Source organism: Ictidomys tridecemlineatus, chromosome 7 (assembly GCF_052094955.1).
Source record: "Ictidomys tridecemlineatus isolate mIctTri1 chromosome 7, mIctTri1.hap1, whole genome shotgun sequence".
NCBI lineage: Eukaryota > Metazoa > Chordata > Mammalia > Rodentia > Sciuridae > Ictidomys > Ictidomys tridecemlineatus.
In genome coordinates this window covers 12,457,604-12,475,930 of record NC_135483.1, presented here as the reverse complement: position 1 = coordinate 12,475,930, position 18,327 = coordinate 12,457,604, and positions in this window count along the sequence as shown.

Below are 18,327 nucleotides of genomic sequence, written 5' to 3'. Positions count from 1 at the left end.
CTTCTCTAGTTCCATTCATTTTCCTGCAAATGCCATAATTTCAATTTTCTTTATGACTGGATAAAACTTCATTGTATATATAGACCACATTTTCTTTATACATTCATCTGTTGGTGGACACCTAGGCTGGTCCCATAGTTTGGCTATTGTGAATTGTGCTGCTGTAAACATAGGTAGTTACAATAATAATAACACTAAGAATAGTGTTACCTTAGATTAGGTAGAGGGAAGTGAAGTCGTAGGAGGACTTGAATTCTTCAGGGTAAATACAGAGAAGTGGTGTAGCTGTGTCTCATGGTGGTTCCATTCCTTGTCTTTTGAGGAGCCTCCACACTGATTTCCATTGTGGTTGTTCTAATTTACAGACCCACCAACAAACTCACATATTTTGAGGTTGGCGGCTGGGTCTTTCTGGAAGGACTCTCTGGCTTGCTTGAGTCTCCATTTTTTTGTGGACTTCACATAGTGACATAGTGTGATCCCTGGAAATGGACTACCTGACAAAGTTCTAAAAGGTCCGTTCTCAGCACTACATGAAGTTAGAGTATTGTTGGTTTCATAAAAGCTTATCTTGGAAGCAGTAAGATATAACTAACTGTTCTTGGTGATGATTCAACTGAGGTTGACTAAGACAAATTTCTCCCCAAGAGCCAAAGAAGTGGGAGAGAAAAAAGGGGGTTAGGCTCCCTGATATTTAAATATCTTTAACAATGAGCTGTATTCCCAGGCAAAATCTTATGTGGAAACCCAACTGAGCCCATTAAAGTAATGGGCATGACTATATTGCAGAAGCTCTAATTTATTACATTTATTTTACTATTGATAAGTGAGAAAATCCTGAGACTATATTAATGAAGTAAACATGTAAGTTGAAGACCCTTGATGATAACTATTCCATATCCAAGTTAGTGCTCAATTTACTTTTTTAAAAAATTAGTTATACATTGCATTAGAATGCCTTTGATATACATAGATGGGATTTAATTTCTCATTTTTCTGAGTGTTCATGTTGCAGAATCACATTGGTCATGCAGTCACATATACGCATACAGTAATCATGTCTGTTTCATTCTACCGTCTTTCCCATCACCACATCCCCTCTCCTACCCTCTCTTCACTTCTCTCTACCTAATCTAAGGTAACACTATTCTTCCCTAGTGTCCCCCACCTTATTGTGAATTAGCATCTGCTGTATTAGAGAAAACATTCAGGCTTTGATTTTGTGAGACTGGCTTGTTTTGCTTAGCGTGATATTCTCCAACTCCAACCATTTACTGGCAAATGCCATAATAACTCTTCTTTAAAGCTGAGTGTATATATATATATATATATATATATATATATATACCACTTTTTCTTTATCCATTCATCTATTGAGGAACACTAAAGTTGGTTCCATAGTCTAGCTATTGTGAATTGAGCTGCTATAAGCATTGATGTGGCTGCATCACTATAGTATGCTGATTTTAAGTCCTTTGAGTATAAACCAAGGAGTGGAATACTGGATCAAATGGTGATTCCATTCCTTGTTTTCTGAGGAATCTCCATACCACTTTCCATAGTAGTTGCACCACTCTGCAGTCCCATCAGCAACATATGAGTGTGCCTTTTTCACCACATCCTCACCAACATTCATTGTTACCTGTATTCTTGATGATTGCCATTCTGACAGGAGTGAGATGAAATCTTAAAATAGTTTGGATTTGTATTTCTCTAATTGCTAGAGATGTTGAACAGTTTTTTATACATTTGTTGATCAATTGTATTTCTTCTTCTGTGAAGTGTTTGTTCAGTTCCTTAGCCCATTTATTAATTGGGTTATTTGTGTTTTTTGGTTTTAAGTTTTTTGAGTTCTTTATGTATCCTAGAGATTAATGTTAATGGAGGTGCATGTGGTAAAGATTATTTCCCAATCTGCAGTCTCTCTCCTCAAGTTTGCTGACAAGAAGCTTTTAAATTTAAATTCATCCCAATTATTAATTCTCGATTTTACTTTTTCGTCTTGTTAAGGAAGTCAGATCCTAGGCCAACATGGTGAAGATTTGGGCCTATTTTTTCTTCTATTAGGTACAGGGTCTCTGCTCCAGTGCCTAAGCCACAAAAATTCTCAATAAGATTCTGGCAAATTGCATACAAAAATATATTAAAAAGACAGTGCACCATGATCAAGTGGGATTCATCCCAGAGATGCAGTTGGTCCAATATATGGAAATCAATAAACATAATTCATCATATTAATAGACTTAAAAACAAGAATCATATGATCATCTCAATAGATGCAAAAAAAGCATTTGACAAAATACAACACACCTTCATGTTCAAAACACTAGAAAAATTAGGGATAGTAGGAACATACCTCAACATTGTAAAAGCTATATATGCTAAGCCCAAGACCAGCATCATTCTAAATGAAGAAAAATTGAAAGCATTCCCACTAAAAACTGGAATGAGACAAGGATGTTCTCTTTCACCACTTCTATTCAACATCATCCTTGAAACTCTAGCCAGAGCAATTTGACAGAAGAAAGAAATTAAAGGGATACAAATAGGTAAATAAGAACTCAAACTATCACTATTTATTGATGACATGATTCCATATCTAGAAGGTCAAAAAAATTCCACCAGAAAACTTCTAGAACTAATAAATTAATTCAGCAAAATGGCAGGAGATAAAATCAACTCCCATAAATCAAACACATTCCTATACATCAGCAAAGAATTCACTGAAAGAGAAATTAGGAAAACTACTCCATTCACAATAGCCTCAAAAAAATAAAATACCTGGGCATCATTAATTAAAGAGGTGAATGACCTCTACAATGAAAAAACTACAGAACACTAAAGAAAGAAATTGAAGAAAATCTTAGAAGATGGAAAGATCTCCCATGCTCTTGGACTAGGCAGAATTAATATTGTCAAAATGGCCATACTAATAAAAGTGTTATAAAGATATAATGTGATCCCCTTAAAATCCCAATGACATTCTTCATAGAAATAGAAAAAGCAATCATGAAATTTATTTGAAAAAATAAGAGAACAAGAATAGCTAAAGCAATCCTTAGCAAGAAAAGTGAAGCAGGAGGCATCACAATACCAGACCTTAAACCATACTACAGAGCTATAGTAAAAACAATGGCATGGTATTGGCACGAAAATAGACTTGTAGATCAATGGTACAGAATAAAGGACAAACCCACATAAACAGTTATCTCATACTAGACAAAGGGTGCCAAAAATATTCACTGGAAAAAGATGGTGTATTTAACAAACGGTGCTGCCAAAACTGGAAATTCTTATGTAGCAAAATGAAATTAATCCTCTATCTCTTGCCCTGAACAAAAGTCAACTCAAAGTGAATCAATTTACTTTTAAAAATTTTTTATCTATTTATTTTTATGCCTCTACTTCACAAAGAAAATTAGAAGAAAAATTTACCATTAGGAAGCAACTTCTTTTGCAATCTTTGTACATTATTTTGCTAAATAGTCAAAGAATTTCGAAGGGCACTAGGTTTTCTCTCTTCTAGGCTGAATCACTAACAATATCTAGCTATTGTCTGTATTCTTTCTTATAAATACAATGGTTAGTAGACCCAAAACTTACAAATGCTAAAATAAAAATGATATTCTGGTATCCCAAGTAATGCATTCCATTTTTATTAGACCATTTACCCCACACTGATAAAAATATGCCCTGAGCTCATTCAGCCCTTCCTGGCTTTTGAGGATAGTATATCTGTGCATCAGTGATATACTTATTTGTGCAATATTTATGCAAGTAGATGTATAGTCTTAAATTTCAAGAACAAATGCCAACTAAAAACCTTTCTAACTAGTAATATATGTCCATGAATTTTAACCACATGCACAGTGATGAGGAGAGATGCTTTGCTAGAAGTTCTACCTAAAACATTTTAGCACAGGATTATGCATCATAATAAATCATCAGTAATATGTTTGAGTGTGCATGTTGTTATAGTTTTAGAAATGGTATTTGTATGTAATTTTATATTTGTATAGATAAGTTCACCCTTGGATATTTGAGTACATTGGACATGGATATTTGATTAAATATTCTAAAACTTCTGAAGCATCCCCAGAAACTCTTTTCTGTGGTCTATACTCGCTCCCCTCCCTCTGGCTCTTCTGAGCTTCCCCATCTACATCTTCTTTAATGGTCCTTAATAGCCAGCCCTTGCCAAGCTGAAGTCCTTTGCATGAGTTGTTTTCTCAACCTTTTTTTCTCTGTGTTTAGTTCTCCTCTTAAATATCATACCTTCCATGGGAGAAGCCTTCCCACCCAAAAGTCACTCTTTCTACACTAGCTGCTCCTCCTTCACCACCACCTATCACATAGCTCTGTTATTTATAAGATCCATCCCGTACCTTTACTCTTATTTATTGCCTGTCTTCTCCCACTTTCTAAAGCATATTTTGAGACCGTGTTTACTCTATACATCAATTTATCTGGAAAATTCTCATATACACCTGTTGTTCTGTGTGATTATTATTATTGTCTCCTTCATTCTCAAAAGTAATTTTTTGGACAGTAAGTAGTATGGTCATGTCAGCTATGTCTGTTTTATAAAGTCTTGTTCCTCCAACCCAATATATCTTGTGATACATGATAAGTGCTTACCACTTTTTTTTGTTGAAGTTGATGTAGCATGGATGAATTCTATGTTTGTTTGAGAGGAGTTTAGCAACTGCTTGCATATACAGATTGTATCCTGGATTGGAAATCATGAATACTTGGTTCCAGTCCCAGATCCAATCATGTAATGGGTCTAATATCCCTAAATGAAATAAGGCAGGTACAAACTTGAGTGGGCAATATCCCAAGTCGTTTTTCACTAGTATCCATTCTATCATATCAGACAGATAACAGAGTTTCAGACAAAATGATTCTGTCTCTAGAGATTTGCAAAGAAGTTCAAAGTTAATTAATGGTCCAAAGCTTTCATTGACAAGGGCAGACTTTGGCTTTCAATAAGGAAGAATTGTCTGATCCACGAAGGGGTGAGTGTCAACTGCTGGGACTGCTCTATCAGCTCCCTAGGGAAGTGAATTCTCATGAAATAATGTGGGTTGTGTATTGTATCCCAGTCCATCAGATTACAGTTGTGACACTGAGTCTCTCTGAGATCAAGATTTCTCATGTATCAACTGTATAGTGTGTTTTTAATCTTTCCTATCAAATTCTCACATTTTTCCCTCTTAAATCTGTTGTTAATTATGCAAAGTTGATAATTTATTTTTTTGTGGAGTATCGGAGGCAAAACTAGTTATGGATATATATATAAGAATACAGCCCAGCATAATACGATTTGTCCTGGATGGTTGGTTGGATTTCAGACCTGGGGATTAAGGCCTGAAAGAACATTCTGAAGCGTTGAGATGAGTCCTTCAAAAGCCCCTTAAGACAAAGACAAGTCTGTTCCTGACTCTCGGTGGGTGTCTCAACATCAGACTTTGTAAAATGGGTACATTAATAGCTGATGGGCTTCCATTCTGAGATCAGAAGGGGTTCCCATGTATGAAGGTTGCTATTCTAACGTGAGAGCCTTGAAGTATTGCATGAAGTCCAGGTGAGGCTCTAACCTGTCCAAGAAAAAACCCTGTGAGAAGCACTCAGGAGTGAGGAATTCGCCTCCTCCGGAATCTTCACATTAGAGTCGCAATGGCACGCACGTACCCAGGTGCCTTGAAAATAAGAGTGTGTGAGTGAGCACGCGTGTGGAAGATGAGAAAAAGGTAAAGTGGAAAGGGAAGTGATGTATTTAACACCTACTGTGTGCCAGATTGCGCTACAGGAGTGGTCTCATTTAACTTTCCTGCATGCTAAGCCATTGAGAGAGGTGTTACTGTCCTTCTACTATAGAGGAGGAGGTGAAGGCTCTGAAGGCTTAGGTAAATTGCCCTAGGTATAGTAGGCGATGGGCACATAGGCCTGCTGTAGTCCCCAGGATGCAGAGAGAAAATTAGAAATTGGAAGCATGTGGAATGTGGCCACACGAGGAGGATTTGTCTTATTTGCTGTTAGTGAAACTGCAAGGAAGCTCTTCCTGCCTTCACTTTAAGAGTACAACAGCTTCCGGCACCTGCGTCCATGTCTTGCTACTCTGACATCCTAACTCTGTCATCCCCACTCAAGTTCAGGCTCAATTCCGTAAATACCAGGGAAGCACAGGATCTGTGTCTATGCATCTGTATCCTAGTCTCATGCACCCTCCGGAAGGATTTTTTACTGTTGAGCAGTGAAAATGAGCTTGAACTGATTCCTGTCAACACTCTCAGCAGTCTTGGGATCCAGAGTCTTTATCTGTGGTTTTTCTGAGGGATGGGCTTGAGTGGCAGCACCACATCCTGACTGTTTCCATCTAGGTCCCCCTCACGCTCAGGGGACCCTGCCAGTCAGCTCTCTCTGAGACACACGTGACAGGAGGGATCTAGTCTGTATATGACCCTCTTTCTAATCAGAAAAGGATAGTGATGGGGACTTTCACTTCTTTAAAGTTCATTCTAAACAATTGGAATTCAGGACATGTTAGTGGAAGAGTGTTGGAAATCTATTTCCCAAAAAGAATTGAGTCTGAGTCCAATAAAAATGTGTCCTGCTCTTTAAATACAGTCTCTTTTTCTGGCAAAGGGGATGGAATTGTTGACTAACCAGTTCTTTTATCATCAAGGTCTATTATTTTCTCATGATGACCTCAAAGTACCCTTGGCATTGATGATCTTATTCTTTCAGGCTCCCTTCCCAGAAACACAGGATGATGACTCTTTCCCTAAAATGAATAATATTGATGACTTCAAGCCCCTCACTTCTTCCCAAAACAATCTATACTTTTTTTTTACTGTTATTAATAATGGCACCTCTTAAGTGCACACATGTTCATTTATTCTCTGCCACTGGGGAGCTTCACATCACAGTTTTTTTCTTCCCGTGTCATCTCCAAGAGTAGCGGGAAAAAAAAAAAAATTATTTCCATGGTGTTTCTGGAATTGGTACTGATGGAGCGGGGCGGGGGGAGGGGGAGAGCAAGTGCATTTCAAGATGAGGCAGAAGGGATTTGAGCTCAGCCTTGAATTTCCAGCTGCGTCCTTGTCCATGTTTCTTCATCTTTCAGGATTTCAGTGGCCTCTTCTGTAAAACACAAGTCACTATTGCCCCTCTCTGGGAGGAGGCAGAAGTGTCAGGCTGCCTGTCCCCGAGTGTACGGTAGATCTTGTCTCCTTCACGTGGACATGGATAGGTGCGTGAGTGGTGGCACATTTTGCTGTATTATCAGTCTCCCCTGTGACTAGTCAAAAATTTAATTTATTTGTTATTTATCTAAATCAAGTCTATTTACTTAAAATGTGCTCAATTCTTAAATAAAATGTATTTTTACTATGCTATAGCACACAATCATTTTTAACAGTATTTAAACTAAACCGAAATATGTATGGTGAAAAGTAACCCCTTAATTTACCTCTGACACCTACGTCTTGCTCCTTATAACTATTCTAACAGAAAAAAGCTTCATGTAGAGTTTTCAACAAAATCACAGTGTATTCATGTGTATAAATAGGTATAATCTCTTCAGACAAATAATATCATTTAAATATTGTTCAATTTTTTTATTTAATTCATCTACTGTTGTTATAAATTTCCTCTATTAGTATAAAATTACTTTATTCTTTTTAATAAGTCCATAATATTTCATCATATAACTAATTTTTAATGAATAGCATATACTTTATTTTTTAATAAAAATTAGCAATAATGTTTAATATTTATTTTTGTGGCAAGTATGTTGGTTGAAGGAACAAGTTCTGATTCAAATTCTGGGTCTACTGCTGAGGTCGAGAACTTGAACTTTCTTAATTTTAATTAAGGGACAATTTTAATCAGGGACAAGCCTCAAACAATTTTAAGGATGGCATTATGTAATAATACCGACAGCTGCAATAGACGGAATTTCTGGGTCCCTCTCAAATTCATGTTTTGGACTCTAATCCCTGAATTGATATTATTTTCAGGTAGGGCCTTTGGGAGGTGATAGGGTCATAAGAACAGATTCCTCGTGAATGGGATTAGTGCCCTTGGAAGAGGCCCAGAGAGCTCCCTTGCTCATTCTGCAACCCGAGGATGAAGAGAGAAGACGGCAGCGGCACTCTCCAGTCGCCCTGCCTATGGTCTGTGTGGTAGTCAGCTTTTCATTGCTGTGACCAACATAACTGACAAAGACAACTTAAAGGGAGAAAATTTATTTTGACTCTAGTTCATGGGTTTTAGTCCATGATCATTTGACCCCATTGCTCAGGCCCAAGGTGGGGCAGAACATCATGGTGGAAGGATGTGGTGAAGGAAAGCATGGCAGCCAGGAAGAGAGAGAGAGAGGGAGAGAGAGAGAGGGAGAGAGAGAGAGGGAGAGAGAGCAGGACCTGGCACCATTGGTCTGCCCCCTCTAGTCGGGCCTACCTTCCAATACACCACCGAGTCATCCCTTCACATATCCACCCATCAAACTGACTAACCCCTCCTGAGACCCAGCCCTCATATTCTAATCAACTCCCCTCTCATCCTTCCTGCGTTGCTGATCACATGAACTTTTGAGGGGATAGCTCATATCCAACCATAACAGTATTCTACTCCGTATAGCTTGAGTGGACTGATATAAGGATCTAATATCTAAACAGCTAATATCTAAACAGTAAGTCCCTGTAAATGCCCAAACAATAACATTCACTGCTTCTCATTTAAGGGCAGCTCTTCCTAGTTGATGACACCAAGAAGTAGTGACTTCTGCAGGACCTAGGCTCGTCACTGCTGCTGATCTTGGTGGCCAGTATGAGTAGGCTGGTACGGATCACAGGAACAGACCCCTCTGGGGAGATCTGCAGATCAACAGTTTGAGACCATATATCACAATGTCGTTTTCAGCTGGTTCAAACAACTGGTTTACTCTCCTGCTAGCATGTGAGACCCTAAAGGCACACAGAAGGAGGATGCTTTTCAGGTCCCTAACACCTGTCAGAGAATGAGAAATATTACACCAGTGCTGTGGTCTTGCTGGTGGCAGTAATAGAGCAAGGAGAAATGTTACTAGGGAAAGATGACATTTATTGCAAACTTATTCTGCCGTTCGGGGTTTACCTGAATTAACTGATTTAATACCCATCTTCTGGGGTAGCTAATACAATTTTTTGGTGCATTATCTAACTTTTATGTGTCTATTTTTGTATGTGTAAAATGAGGATAATTGCAGAATTGTCTCAGAGCAAGGGTGTAAAATTTTAATGAGAAAACATATGCAAAGCGCATAGAGCAGCCTCTGAACACTCAGAGGTTGGCTGAGGACGAGCAAACTGAGGCTCAGTAAGGTTTAAAGGAGTCTGCAAGAGGGTCTGAGGTGTGAGCAGGGCAGTGTGAATTCAGAGGCCCTGCCCCTCCCCTCTGAGCCTCACCACTTCTCCAGGCCTAGAATACGTGGGTTGAATGAATCGCTGATGCGCCCTGCTTGGGGGAGTAGAAATGAGATTTAGGAGAGAGGAATGGCCCCCCTGTGTGGAACTTGGGAGTCCTCTTAAGCTCTGTGATTCAGTGCCCACCACCAGGAAAAGCCGTGTAATTCCCGAGTGCTAATTTGAGACGCCTCCATGTACCTTCCCTTTCCTCATCTTTGACAAAGTCCCCTTTCACCCATACTACACCATCAAAGACGTCCTAAGCCTACTGATCCTAGTAGGGTCAGGTCAGTGGAAGGCCAGTGGAAGGCTGAGAGCAAGAACGAGGAGTCCGAGTTCCAGCCCCCGCAATACTCTGTGACACTACGTCAGTCTATTGCCTGCCTATGCCTCAGTTTCCTCATCTGTGATATCTGAACAGGTTCTTTGCAATCTCCACACTCCTTACCAGGGTTTCCAGCTTTGTTTCAATGGTCACTCGGCTTCTTACCTCTTATCTAGTGAAACCGAGAAACCCTGGCTTCTCCCATAGATGGTTGGCCAGTTATCAGGAGTGGTGAAGAAGCTGGTTTGTGTGTTCAGGTTAATCTGGATGCAGGTACACAGGGTTTACCTGGCATTCCTTCTCCTCACAGGCCTCGGGTTGGAAGTGTCTGAAAAACATGTCGTGAGTGTGTGATGGCTGAGTTGGGACCTTAGGAAGAGGCCAAGCCCCTTTGCAATGAGCTGTCTCTGGGCAGCCTGTCCCAGTGATATCAACCTCAGTTTTGGTTCTGTGATGCATCCATCTCTAAATGGTTCACACCTGTTGTTACTATAAGCGTGGGTAAGGCTTGGATACTTTGACAACAAAACAAGAATGGTTGCTGGGAGACAGAACAAGATGTAGTATTCATGGACACTTGTGTCAATACTGCAGAATGCTCAGCAGAACATCAGCACTGACAGCCGACAGGCAATTAGGGAAACAATTGAATGAAATACAGACTTCAAAATGCATCTAAATAAAAAATCCCAACTCCTATGCTTAGAGGAGACTGTAATAATGATCAGCCAATTCAACTGCCACAGGCCACGTCTGAACCCCTCTACCGACTCCCAACAAAGGATGTGTCATGTTCCTGTTGAACCACCCCCCTCCTGGAGTGAGAGCCTCACTTCCTCACGAGAGCCTTCTAAAGTCTAGACAATTCTGTCTGCTGAACGTGTGCTGTTATAAAGATCTGACCAGTCTTTTTCCATACAAAAGTCCCAATTGACGCCTCTCCCTAAAGCCTAACATTCTTTCCTATAAGAGCTCTTGATTCTTCCTTACTGCCTTCTTTTCTCTAGCACACCCCCACCCCATCTAAACATATTTTCCTAACATTGCTCCTGTGAAAAAGTTTCAAATCCAATCCTAGTTAGAACAGAGATCATTGTCAGTTAGGAAAAGTAAATCCTGTATACAGTACCTGTACAGTAATTCAATCAGTCATAAACAAAATATCTCAGTTGATAGCTATAATTTAACCATTATTCAGAATAGGATAATCTCTTCTCTTTCTGCAAGTTGTCCCAACTTTGTCAACTTTTCTGCACTGTGTGAGCTTGGGTGAGTCATTTAAACTTTGTGAATGTCTGTTTTCTTATCTCTGAAATGGGGATCAACGAAGCAACCTCACAAGGTTATTGTGAAAAATCAAACCATAATGTATACTCATATGGTAAAGTAGCATACGAATATTGGACCAAGTGAGGGAGAAAGGAAGACCACCAAAACTATCATATTAGGTAGAAAGTGCTCAGTGTCGTAATCACTAATAGTGAGCTGTTATTGATGGACTGAATGCCTAGGAAGGGAGACCTCCTCAAGCCAAGTCCAAATGAGGAATCTGTTATGCCAGCCTCCAAGCAGACAGAATCAGCTCACAACAGACGGAATAGGGAGGATTCTTGGAGAGAAATAGCTGCATTGCAAACTCTTTTCATGGGGAGAGCAGAAGCTAAATATTCAGAGGATGGCTTAAAAATAAGTGTTCATGTGTAAGCCTGCCTCTGTCTACCTGCACCTGTGCATGCCCTTTCATGATGGAACTAGTGCTCGTGACTCTCCATCCCCCAGCACACACCATATGGCAGCCAGTGGCCTCACCAGAGCCCCACACACTATTTTGGGCAATTGATTTTCTCCTCATTGGAATGACTCTGTCTCTGGAATAAAAATCCCAGCCATGGACTCTAACTATAGGTTGTATTTGTTTCCCTGGCAGACTCCAAACCTATTCCCAGAGACATAGATATTTGCAGGCAGATGACTACATAATTTATCATCTAAATATGGACACTTTAGAGAGTGTGAAGGATGATTTTAATGACTGTGTCAGAACAATGGGTATGTACTTGGACAGTCCCACATCACTGGGATGTGTAGTCGGTGTTACCATAAGAAAATGAGCCTTAGAATCAATATAGACCAGCTGTCCTTCAGCCTGTAGCAGTGTCAGGTGAAGCAAGTCATGGAACCTCTTTAAGATCCTTTCTTCATTTGCAAAGTAGAGTCAATAATTTCAAAGTTTTGTTGTAAGCACTGGATAACTAATGTGTAGACTTCCCTAATTCAGTCATATCTTGTAGACTTGTGAAATATGTTGATTTTCTTCCTTTTCTCTTCCTTTCTGCCTGCCAGCCTGCTTTCCTCAGGATTTCTGGTGGAAAAGCCAAAGCTAAGAGTGAACAGACTTATGCTAAGTCTCTCTGGGGTTGTGGCTATGATGATCCTGAGCTATAAACTCAGGTATGACTGAGGGCAAAAAAAAAAAAAAAAAAAAAAAAGTAAAGGAGATTCTCCAGGGTAGAAGGTGAGCTATCAGTCGGGATACTTGATTCATTGGCATATGGGCATTTAGGAAGGTACAACATGGATAATGGAAATGGAGAAGGAGACAGGAACATAGAATGTTTGGATTTGTTTAATCACCTATCTATTAACTTAAAAATACTGAATGCACTTTAGGTCTCTAAGTCTGCTAAGTATGGGAAACATGGTGGTAGGTGCATACATCATGAATCTTGCCCCCATGAAATTCACAGCCTACAGTTTTAAGAGCGATGAAAGACTCCCAAGTGCTCCTTGACTGTTAGCAATTTGAAATGGTGATATTTCAGCAAGTGTTTAAAGCTTTTTATTGTTGCTGACATTTTTGCATTTATTGGCAAAATTTCAAATGCATATAAGACAGCTTTTCACTCTGTTGGCTGGGGTAGGAATTTCATGATTAAAAGTCATTACAAGACACTATTATCTGCTAAAGTCTCATTCTCTAATTCTCATTCTCGTAAATGAGGTCCTATTCAACATGTGTATTTGTGTACTTATGGTCTCTGGCTTCTCTTGTCTGGCAGAACTGACCAGTTGGGACAGAGATCTTGAGGTCCACTGCCTTAAATATTTACATCCACCTCTCTAAGTAAAAGTTTGCTGATTCCCTACTCTAGTGCTTTTTTTTTTTTAATGAGCAAAACATTCTGAAAAATTTTATTATATCCAAGAAAAATTTTAATTTTGTTTAACCCAAAACTTGTGTGGAGGTGGTTCCCAAGATGGAACTCAGTAATTCCTTATTTTTGCTGCTCACATAAGCCTTTGGATAATCTTGTCCCGTCAGTATAGGCTGCACTTAATGACTTGCTTTCTATTGAACATAATGTGGCAGAAGTGATGGGGTATCAGTTTGGATGTTAGGTTGTAAAAAGGCTGTGTTTTTGACTGGGGTGCTGCTCTCTGGTTCTCTCTCATTATAGGAGCATCTGTGTTGTGAATGTGTTCAAGAAGGTTCTCTTTCACTATAGGAGCATCTGTGTTGTGAATGTGTTCAAGAAGTTTCCGGTGAAATCAGTGTGGTAAGGATCCAAGACCTGCATCCATGTCAGTACCATTGGAATGGGTTTTCTGAGGCTGCCAACAGCCATGTGAGTCAGCCCGGAAATGGCTGCAGACATGATGAGTGTTTCACTGCCTCTCCTGAGAGACGCTGAGACCAGGATTCTCAGCTCCAGGAACAGGGAGGCAATAACTGTTTGCACCTTAAGTTGATAAAATTTGGAATAGTTGCACATTGATAGATAATGAACACAACTTGAAAAATATTCAGCCATTGAAAAAGTCATTCTGTGTATCCACTTTACAAGTTCCCTCTATGGATTACCCATTGCCTTTACTCAGATTGCCAAGACTCCAATCAGAGCAGTTTAAAAAACAGTGATATAAAATATTAAATAATTAAAACTTCTAAATCTTTAAAACTACATAAGAAAACACAAAGGGAAATTTTGTTTCTATCCTGATCTTGAATTATGACCCCACCTCCAGGTTTGATTTAGAGCCATTGATTTGATACAGTCTTAATAGACACTCTATAGAAAAGTGATTCTTTCAGGTCCAGGTTCCATGCTATCATCGAGAAAAAATATAGTCATTTAAAAAAAAGTCATCAGAAATGCCAACTGTTAAAAAAAAAAATGCCTACCATCTTCTGCCCTGGGAAGTGTGTGTTTCCAGGTTTAGAAGAATCAGAGATGCAGGTTAAAGAGATGCAGGTCGGTGAACAAAGACCTCCCCAGACACAGGGCCATGCATCATCAGTGTTTGTTAGCTTTGGGAAATGTCCCCGTTGTCCAGGAACTGGCTTTGCCTTCCTACTGACTCTGCCACTGCTGACTCATGGTTTCATGAAATTGGTTTGGCCGACTCATTAATCACATGGGTTAGTGATGTATTTTCCTTCACAAATGACTAGAAAGACTTTTTAATGGAGTGGGTCGAGAGCAGAAGGGACAATGACTGATGGAAAATGACTTCGGGAGGGTTTACGTATTCATCTCCATCCTCCACTGATGCTACTAGATTTGAGCAAAATGATCATCAATTCAATAATATCTTAAATAAACTCACCCAAAGTACCTATCGGCTGGGGATCTGTGAGAGCCGGCATTCTTGTCAGTGAGGGCTGTCAGCTGATTCTGAAGTCACCGCATGGCAACTTGAAAGAATCCGCACTTTGGAATTAGACAATAGCGAATTTGAATATGAGCTTTCCCACTTGCTAGTTGTATGGACTTTGACAAGAAGCTCGGGAATCCAAGGATCTGTTTCTTCATCAGTAAAAGGGTTAAAATCATGGTTGGATAATTAAGAAATATATAAAACATCTTACAGAGTACTTGTCTCTTAATAGGCAATTAAAAATGATAATTCCCCTCCATTGTGGGATGAGACCTTGGAGCTCCAGTTCTGTTTGTGTGTTGATAGCATCTTGTCATCATTTTGACCCTGTTCATTTTCCCCCCACCCCACGTATTGGGCATGGACTTTCTTTGACTGAAAAGAGTATAAAACTTGGGCATTTTCTGTAAATGACCAGTACACTTGAAAGTTATAAAAATATGAAGTTTGAGTACTTTTGTTAGTTGGGAGATCAGCAGAAAGCAATGTGAGTCTGAAGCAGGGTTCGGAAAACCTGGCCATTACCCATTTTTGTAAATAAAACTTCATTGGGATTCAGTCATACCCATTTATTTATGTATTGTCTATGACTCAAGCTGCCTTTCCAATACAATGACAGCATTGGGTTGTTGCCACAGAGACTATGACCCACAGAGCCTAGAATGTTTGCTGTCCAGCCCTTTACAGAAAATGTTCCCTTGTTTCTGATCTAATAAGCTGATCCTGGGAGGCAGCATTAGAAGACATATCACTGAAGGTCTGAGCTCATATATATATTTTTGTGGAAATAAATTGGACTTGAAAAAACAGAAAAGAAAATACAATTTCCCATCAGAATGGGTAAAGAATAGTCTGAGAATCTAGAGTTAAGATACAATTGCAGTGAATTAGACAGAGAAGAGCAGATAGACATGAATTCGGGGATCTGGGGTCAGAACACATGAATTTCTTACTCCACTCTATCACTATCCAGGCGGTTGACCTTGAACCAATGACCTTGACTTGATTCCATTCCCTCATCTGTAAGATAACAAATGCAGTAACTCCTCTTTCAGATAATTTTGAAAGAGTTAATGAGATAAGCTACTCCTTAAACTCTAAAGCTTCTACAAACATTATTTTTGCAATTATTAAGACTCAGGTGATCAAAAAATGTTTGCTAAAAGAATTAATGCAAGAATCACACCCCTAAAAATATTGGCCAACTTCTAGACTTGTACACCATGGTATATGTTGTTTTCATATCCAAGCATGGGTTAAATTCATTCTTGCTCAAAGTGCAGTTATATTTTCTTTTCAACTCAAATGGCATTTTAGGCTTTTCAACTTCAGGCGAACTTCCAACATAGACATTTTTTAATCCCTGTAGACTATGTTCTGTGTATAAAATGTTGAAGTCATGAAATGCCATGGAGCTCACTCTGTCCTGAATCAGTGGCGGCAGGATTAAGCCTCCCTTACTCTCCCATAGGGATTATTCCACCACTGAGCTTGGGATAACCAGCCCATCTCAGAACCACTAGGGCCATATTGAATCAATATCTTTCCTCGTTGTCTTTTGCTCTGCATGTCTGATAGTCCCTGCCTCTTCACTCTTCTTCCGGGCTGTGGAGTAGATGCACAATGTTCTCCACATTGACTTTTAGGTGTCTACAAATCACGTCTCTGGGAAGGTTCAGGAAGAATCCAGTTTTTCTGCCACAGGGATGGGAAGAAAGGGAAAGTTAGGTAGTTAAGTTGATGGCAGAGAAGGAGGTCTGCCTTAAGGGGGGGAAATAGGGTGAATTTAAATGAAAAATTACTATTCTGGGAAGATGCTGGCAGGATTCCCAGATTCCCCTTTGTGTGAATGGCATTCAGCTCAATTAGGTTTCCAGCCTGTGATGTGCTCCAGCTGTGATCTGTGACTGCCATGTCAGTGATTTACTCTCTGCCACTTCCAATCCACACATTTCCAGGGGTGGTGACAACACATACTGGCACCTAATTTGCAGTGACTGTTGTCATTCTGACACAAAAACATAACGTAGAAAGTGCCCACGGTGAAAATCCCCCATGTGGATGGAGCATTCCCTGTAGGGTGTCCAGGGAAGGCCTTAGGGAGGCCTTTGCCCAGGACAAGAGGCATACCTGTCCTCTCCTGAAGAAAGAAAGAAAGAAAAAAACCACATTTACTTCAAATGCTCTCCATAGGTAACTATCATCTTAACCATTTCACAGATGAGGAAGTTGAGACTCAGATATATGACTGGACTTCTGTATATATGCACACTCACTCAGGTAGTAAGTATTAAAACTGGGCAGAGAGGGCTGGGGATTTAGCTCAGTAGTAGAGTATTTGCTTTCCATATACAAGGTCCTGGGTTCAATTACTAAAACCACACCACACACACACACACACACACACACACACACACACACACATACACACATTTGAAAAAAGAAACTGGTCAGAGAACCAGTCTGTCGACATTGTGTTTCACTGTATTAGGCAAGTCTTATATGCCCTAGATTGATCTTTGAGTGCCAAAATTATTTATTGCTACATTCTCATCCCAATTCTCTGTTTCCTTCCTTCATCTCTCCTTTCCTCCTTCCTTCCCTTTCTTCCTTCCATCCCTTCTTTATTTTTAGAATTTAGAGTTATTTGAGTTCCATCTGACCATTAGCCAAGGCCAACAAACTTGTTTTCTCTTGGTGGTGTCAGGAGTCCGAATGGGAGTGAGTAAGAACATGGTGGTCCACTCGCCATCACATCCAGAGCCAAGCACTCTATCCCAGCAAGTTGCTCAATGACTTACATATCTGGGTTGATTGACAATGGAGAGTTTATCTATCAGAGCAAAGTTTGGTCAATGTTTTTTGCAGAGGGGTAGATAGTAAATATTTTAGACTTTTGTGGGCAATACAGTCTCTGTCACAACTACTCAGCTCTGTAGTCGTGGGAGAGCAGCTGTGGACTACGCATAAATGAATGTGCGAGGCCATGTTCCAATGAAACCTTATTTACAAACACAGCCAGCATGCCAGAGTTGGCTGATGGGCCAGGATTTCCCGACCTATGTGTTAGAACGCCTTCTGCTTAAATAAGCGGATCTGGGATTTCTCTGTAGGCTGTGGCAGATAGGACCAAAGCATGGAGACTGCTTAGGGAAACATCTGATTAGCATTAGTGTCACCAGAGATTTCCAGATTTCCTGGCCTTTGTGTTAGTAGTGAAAATGACAGTCACTGGTGACCACAACAGTTAAAGCCAAGAGAAACTGCCTTTGTGATGTTAAATCTAGAGAGTACACAGAGACAGATCTTGGTGATCAGGACAAGAGGCTGGGTTGAACCAGAATACTGAGTTGGAGAAACATCAGAGAAATGTTAAAAATAAACAAAAGACAACAGTGGTGGTGGTGGGGGGGGACGTAGGGGTGTTGGGTAGGACTCAATTTAGAGTAAGAAGCTAAATCATTTTACTTGTTTGTTATGACTCCAAAGTCAAACTTTGAAAGGTAGAATGCACTTTGTTGTCCTTGTTCTAAGCACAGAGACACATCCATCCATTCATCCATCCATCCATGCATCCACCCATGCATCCATCCATGTATCCACCCATGCATCCATCCATGCATCCACCCATCCATCCATGCATCCATCCATCCACCCATCCATCCACCCATCCATCTATCCATCCATCCATCCATCCATCCACCCACCCATCCATCCACCCATCCATCCACACATCCACCCATCCATCCACACATCCACCCATCCATCCACCCATACATCCATCCATCCACCCACCCATCCATCCATGCATCCACCCATCCATCCATGCATCCATCCATCTACCCATCCATCCACCCATCTATCTATCCATCCATCCATCCATCCACCCAT